Raw genomic sequence first — 7,359 nt, forward strand, 5'->3', positions numbered from 1 at the left:
GATCTGTTTGTGTCACAGATCTTGGCAAAGATCAAACCAGAGATCAAAGGCTTTGATAAAATATGACAGCGCTTAGCAGCTCTTCCCAGAGCCGCGGGGAGTAGTTTGTGACTGTCTGCTGCCCGAGGTGTGCCTCTAACAGGGAGTCTACATGAGAGCCGCTGGCTGGGACTGAGGTCAGCCTGGGTGGTAATGATGATGATCTGGGCTGATAGAAGAGTGGAGGTGCCAGGTTCCAGCAGGAGTTAACATAGCAGATACCAGGGTATGAAAGCAGCCAAGCTTGCTGTGATCTCAGACAGATGTGACAGCAGCTGGAGAAAGCTATAGGAGCAAAACAAGCAGCAGCGGCTTCAAAGAGAGCTGAAAGATTCTACTGTTATGTCCCTTCTCCAACAGGACTTGTTCGGGCATCCAGTTTTCTATCTCTGCCATTATTTCTGAGGGGCTTAACGTTTGCCGACTGACTATTCCTTATGCTTATATACCCCATCTAAACCCACATCTAAAAGATCCATATTTACATGGGCCTGGTGTAGGTAATGAATATTTGGCATTCTCCATAAATATTTGTTGAAGAAGCAAAAGAAGGAAAACGGGAGGGAAAGCTGGTTGAAGGGTCAAACTTAGATGTGAGTTTCCAGCTAAGACGTACTTGTAACTGGTGTAGGGAATAGGTTGCGGGCAAAATGACAACATCGGAGCAAGTGGACTGTTTTTTTATTTTCTCCACAATACCTGCCTGTGAAACTTACACTGTAACATATTTATTCCTGAGTGGTATAAATCTTTTCAGACTTTAAGAGTTTATTATAAAAATGCAAATAACTCTTGTGAGAGAATGCACTTTAACTATATGTTTGACTTACACTTTAGCTGACCGCTCGTTAGCTGCAAGGCCGGTTTGGAAAGGGACACAGACCAGGTATCTGGGTAGGTATACTTCCGATTTCAAGAGAAGAATTGATTTCTATCTACTCGAAAGAGGAGCAGCTCCTTCTGTTTTACAATCTGGATAGAGCTCGCACAGACAAGAAAGTTCTGGTCTCACCTGCTGTCACTCTATAAAGTGACATGTAACATGATTTCAAACAGTACATCTCATTCATTCCCTAAAAGTATTTTTGTCCTAAGGCAAAGTGCAACCTATACAAGGAAAAACACACATGTATGCAAAGATACACAGAAAATGAACGTGTGTGTGTGTGTGTGTGTGTGTGTGTGTGTGTGTGTGTGTGTAGTTGGGGAAAAAAGTTCAGATGGGGTTTCTTTGAGCTTATTAGTCTGACCAATAATTCATAGAGCCCAGGTATAGAGTGTCAGACACTATTATACTAATATAGCATATTATTTACTCAGGAAATAAACCTAGAGAATCAGCACCTCCAATAACATGATGAATTATACAGCCAATCTCATTTGTCAGTCTTACTCTTACCTTTTAATAGTTGTAGAAAATATTTAGATTCACAAAATGGGTGACAGAATCATATTCCACTTCAAGATGTTAATGGGTCTCTAAAGCAGCATCAGGGAGTCTGGTTGGATGTTACTGTCACTATTATTTTCTAAAGGCAATTTGAGAGTCTGGTAAGGTGCAGAAATTAATGTGCAGTGAATGTAAATTCAAGTTTCAAATAATTAGCCTCCTGTGGAGCAATTCTTCACCTTCAAAAAGTATCCCTGTACTCTCCCTATTATTTTGATGAAGGCCAATTGGCCAAGACTTTGAATTACTTGGAAGAATTCCTTCAGGAATGAAATGAAGAGACTGTGAGAAATGAGTAATTTGTAGTCATTGTTTTGGTACTTGTTCGTGACATAGTACTTTGGGAAATATTTATTTATTTGTTTGTTTGTTTGCCAGAGAGGGAGAGAGAGAGAGAGTACACAAGCAGGGGGAGTGGCAGGCAGAGGGAGAGGGAGAAGCAGGCTCCCCATGCAGTAAGGAGCCTGACACAGGGCTCGATCCCACGACCCTGGGATCATGACCTGAGCCAAAGGCAGATTTTTAACCGACTGAGCCACCCAGGTACCCCAGGGAATATTTAAACCCAAGCGTCATTTGAGTTTTGGTTCCTCTGTGACCCTAACAGTCATTTCTTACCACTTTGCTATTATACTACTTGGCTGGCCCAGTTTGGATTCTGTTTTGGAAACAAATGATTTTGCTCATCTTCTCCCTGAGTTTTTTCAATACTTGTAGTTGGCTAGATGATTGAGACTGTATTCAAAAAATAAATTTTTGACCGTATTTAATCAATATTTTTATAATTCAAGGAAGGTAAGTATCCCAATCAATTCAGTGCGGGCTGTGGTGGGAGTCCTATCTGAGTATGAATCTCAGCTCTATCACTTACCAGGTATTGGACAAGCCATCCAATCTTGCTATACCTCAGTTTCCTCATCTATAAAATAGGGATGATACCTCAAGGATCTGTGGTGAACATGAAATGAAATAATGTACGTAACATTCTTAGCTGTTAACACTTTATAACATACTAGGTGACCGGCTAGAACAGCTGTGTCCAATAGAAATGTAATGCAAGGCACAAATTTTAAATTTTCCAGTAACCACATTGAAAAAGTGAAAAAGAAAAAGATGAAATTAATTTTATTTATATATTTTATATATTCCACTATGTCCAAATATTATGTTAACATGTAATTGATAAGGAACTTATTTAAGTGCTATCTTACATTTTGCACCCCCCCATTACCATTTTAAGATCCCATATGTGTTGCACATCTCAATTTGAATGCTAAATTTTCAACAGAGTGAAAAGTAATCCTGGCAAAATAATAAAGTCATGCTTTCTGAAAAACTGTTTTACTCTGCTTCAGTTTATACATTTAAATGAATTAAAATTAAAAGTTGTTTTTGGTTGCACTAGCCACTAAAGTTTCCAGTGCTTAATAGCTCCATGTGGCTGGTGGGTAATGGTATTGGAAATCTCAGGGCTAGGAAGTAAGTGCCCAGAGTCTGTGGACTTTAGTAGCCTTTACCTGCCTAATCTCATTAAATATCTTGGCTTCCCACTTGTCTCTGCTCTACTTTTCCTACTCATGGAGCAGAAAAGAGAAGACAATAAGTGATTCCTTCTTTTTTTTTTTTTTTTTAAGATTTTATGTATTTATTTGACAGAGATAGACACAGTGAGAGAGGGAACACAAACAGGGGGAGTGGGAGAGGGAGAAGCAGGCCTCCCGCTGAGCAAGGAGCCGGATGCGGGGCTTGATCCCAGGACTCTGGGGTCATGACCCGAGCAGAAGGCAGACGCCCAACAACTGAGCCACCCATGAGCCCTAAGTGATTCCTTCTTGACAACCAACTGTGTCAACCAGATATTGGGAGAGATGGCAAGAAGAGTTGAATTTCATGGTAATATTTGTTGCTCAGGGCAGACTTTCCGCCTTGAGAGCTCCTCCCTGGAGGGTGGACGTAGGGACGTTAGTAGCGCAAGCAAGCTCAGTGATCACAGGTAACCCTACCTTATGAACTGTGGCTATAACACAGGTAGGGCCATGAAGAGTGAAGTGAGTCCTGGAATAAGCCACAATATTACTGTGACCGATTTTTTTTGCCCTCAGAAGGCCAAGCTGAGCTGCTGTGGGTTGTGACTGTAAAGCTGGGAGCCTTGCAGTGTGGGGCAGATTTACAGCGGTGTAGTGCTCACAGCAGCAGCAGGAAAATCGATTCAGTTGTTTAACAGAGTCTTTTACCACCCAGTGATGAGGGAAATGCTAATATGCCAAAGCCATAGTCCCTGCTAGCCTCCGTTTCTGGGTAGAGTTGGGGAGATCATACATAAGCAGGGGAAGATTTTAGTTTCCTATGAGATGAAAGTGCGCAACAGCATTAAAACAATGGTAAAAACCCTGAATACCATTAATTACTAAGTTGATATCAAAAAGTAAAGGATGTTGGAGTTCACATGAAAGGAGATCCTTATGGACTGGGTTTATCTGAAAAGGCAGACAAACCTGAGTTGCCTCTTAAAGGATTTTTTTTTTCTCTGAAGTCGGAGTAAGCAAAAGCACGAGTCAAAACACTTTGTTTGCTGGCAGGAAGAATTCAGAAGTGAATAGTTGGAGCTGAAAATGTGAATAGGTCCGTTCAAGATGCTTTTTCTCTAGACTGTGAGCAATCCTTGAAGGTATGAAGTGTGAGTGATCGTATCAAAGAAAATTGATTGTAAAGGAATATAACTTAGAATTTGTACTGGTGGTACAGGATTTTATGTTTTCTGAATTATTGAATTGATTATTTAACAAAATCCTCATTAATAACTGAATGAGAAAGATTAGCATGTATAATTATCTCCGTTTTTAAGAAAAAATACTGAGAATACTCTGTTTTTAAGGGAAAAAAAAAAAAAAAGCCTGTTGCTTGAGGCCACATTACCAGAGAGTGGTCACTAATGACAAGAACCAGGTATCCTAATATATAGTCTAGGGCTATCTCCATTATGTGTCAGTATGTCGGTTAGACGTAGAGTCTTAATAACATTGAAATGTTTCTGGGTAATTCCTATACTCTTTGATCTACCAAGTATGGCTATTGAAAGCCATTAGTTGGACTATCCTTGCACAATATTATCCATATGAAAAATTAGCCATAAGTTTTCTTTCATTTTTTCAACCTCTCTCTATCCCTTTACTGAGCCCAAATTCTAATGTCTTCACAGTGTAACTAGAATGGTTAAGATCTTCTACTCTTGGAGGGAAAAACTTGCCTCTTGACCATCTTGCCCACTTAAAATGTATCTCCTCTCTTGTCTTGTTTTTTTTTTCTGGAAGTGCCCAACATTTTGTAGTTGAGGGTACTTAACAGGCAATTTATATTAACTTCTGTTAATATTTTAATCAGTTAATTTGTTGCTTTCCCTTATAATAATGCTTAGACTTTTTTAATGATTATAATTAGGACTTTATCATTTCAGGTCTTGAGCTGTGAGTCAGAAGAAATAATTTTATCTCTCTCTTCTTTCTCAGGGTGGTCTCCTTTCTTTATTGTGTGTGCCCTGTCTTACACCACCTACTGAATTCTGGCCAAGTGCTAACCCGTTCAAGCTCCACTCAAGGAGTTTTACACACATTCGTTCCTAACTCTCTAAGTTAGCTCTGATCAGCTGGTATTTTCAAAGCCCAGGCTTTCTGCCCATGTTAGGTTGCTTAATGAAGTTTCCAAATGGCAGCTGCTCCAGGATCTTCTCAGCCCGATTGTTTTAACTCAAAAGGCAACAACCCAGCTGTCAGTTCCTACTACTAATTTCTGGGGCCATATTCCAAGTTGCCAAATCCTCATGTGATCTGATCTACTCTTGAAACTTTTCTCCTTCTCATGAGCAATATCCTTTAACGATAGATATTAAAAGTCTTCCAACTCCCAAAATTACTGCTCCAGTGTTCACTATGCTCCAGTCTCATTAGTGCTGAACTGATAATGTCTGTTTTTTAGCTAAGTTTGTCGATGCTGATGCTGGTTGACTATAATGTTGGCCACCTGCTGAGGTCTAATCGGTGATTTTGCTTTTACTTCAGGTTTAACATGGATGCTTCCTGCCAGTCCCCTCTCCCTCTTACTTTTATTCCATTGGTGTGCATACAAGTAGATTTGCAAGGTTCTTGCTTTAGGCTTATAATTCTATCAAGCTAATCAAGAATAGACTCATAGTTAGAAGAGCAAAGTCTTTTGATTCAGAAGAATCTTGTTCCAGACATGTTTTGTTTGACTCACAGGCATTATGTATTCATTAAAAAATTAATCCAATACTACAGACATTAGACAAATTCCATAATACTATGAATTTTTTGTTTTTCTTGAAAAATTGGTATGTTTGCCCACATTGAGTTCACATCTTCAAATGATAACATTTGAGCGGAATTGAGTAATAACCACCCCCTTTGATATATCAGAGCTTCCATTACTCATATAATACATGCATTACAAATTAAGTGCAGTCTGTTACACTTACTATTATTTCTGTGACTTTCTTAAATATGTGAAATTGTAACCTTTTCTCTAGACCATTATTTACGTAGTCCAAAAATATTTTGGAGGTTGATGGGTATCCAAATCTAGATCTTGCTTTTTATTAGTGGGACCCTTGGAAGTGATTGTATTTCTATAATCCAGACAGGGTCCCTAACACAATGTTTGGCACCTAGAAAGGATTTATTATTTGGTAAGTGGTTTTGCTACCTCTGCTACTACAATTACTGTTACTACTACTGTCACCATCACTAGTACTATTAAAGTCACATTCTCTGGATACTCAATAGAGGAGTGCTACTCTGATAATCCCCAGTGTTTTCTGTTTGTAGGGAAAGGAAAAGCACCAGGTTAGTGATTCTTACTGGGTGCAGCAGAGGTGGTGGCCTGGTCATCCTCAAACTTGTAGTTGATGCCCTGTGCCGATCTTTAAATGCTTGTCCTCAGATAAAGGTGGCATCTGTCACTTTCCATACAAGGTCTTTCATGTGATCATATTAGGATACAGTGAAAAGTTGTTTTCACCTTTTTGAGATCTTTCATTACCAACCTTGTTTTCTATGGAATTGCCTCTTGCTTGAAAAATCAGAAATATCATCATCCAAAATAAAAAGTTGCCATGGCTTAAAAGTGTTTTAGTTTTAGTTCCTCAACAAAAAGAGAGAGTATTAGATTGAAAATGTCTTTCTTAATAGGATGTAATGAGCAACTTGGCTTTTGTTAGCAAAATTTCATTAGCATAGTATTATTAGTTTTGTGATAAGGGAATACTCCACTTATTTGAGTAATACTAGGGTTGTATTTCCTGGAAATTTTAGGCTTTATTATAAAGGGCATTATTTGAAATAATTATCCATGCAAACAATGTTGCAGATGAGAATTTGGTTCCAAGAGAAATTCACTTTTATTGTATCATAAAATAAAAATTTACTTTCTCATTCACTGTGATAATTACCTCATACTTGTTCTCTCTTCAAACCTCCAATCCCCTCTCTCTTTACTCAGAACTACTCCATATTTTCTCCAACAAATTTCCAAAATATACCTGGTTATGAACCCACACCTTGAATTTCCTCATATCAAATTCAGTGAATTCTCTTTGTTATTGGATGGGCCAACCTCTCTGCTTAGTTACAGGATTTCATTACCCTTGTCTATTTAAGGCCTCTGCTTTGGTAGTTATTCTCCCTTTTCCTTTCCTGCCTTAGTCAATTTCTCCTTTCCTGAGTAATTCTCATCAGTACATAGACTGGCTGTTTTCTCCATTAAGGAAATCCTTCCTTGACCCAGTGTTCTTCAGTGGCTGCCACATGTCTCTGATCCCTTTTAAAGCAAAAGTCCTGATGGAATTGTCTATACTTGCT

General features: G+C 38.8%; 1 pseudogene; it reads left to right on the forward strand.

Moving 5' to 3' along the window:
- The window catches only part of LOC111148834, an 85,607-nt pseudogene extending 79,120 nt beyond the window's left edge, over positions 1 to 6,487 (forward strand).
- The last annotated feature ends 872 nt before the right edge of the window (positions 6,488 to 7,359 follow it).

This window comes from Enhydra lutris, unplaced genomic scaffold, assembly GCF_002288905.1.
Source record: "Enhydra lutris kenyoni isolate GAN:26980312 unplaced genomic scaffold, ASM228890v2 scaffoldscaffold21, whole genome shotgun sequence".
Lineage (NCBI taxonomy): Eukaryota > Metazoa > Chordata > Mammalia > Carnivora > Mustelidae > Enhydra > Enhydra lutris.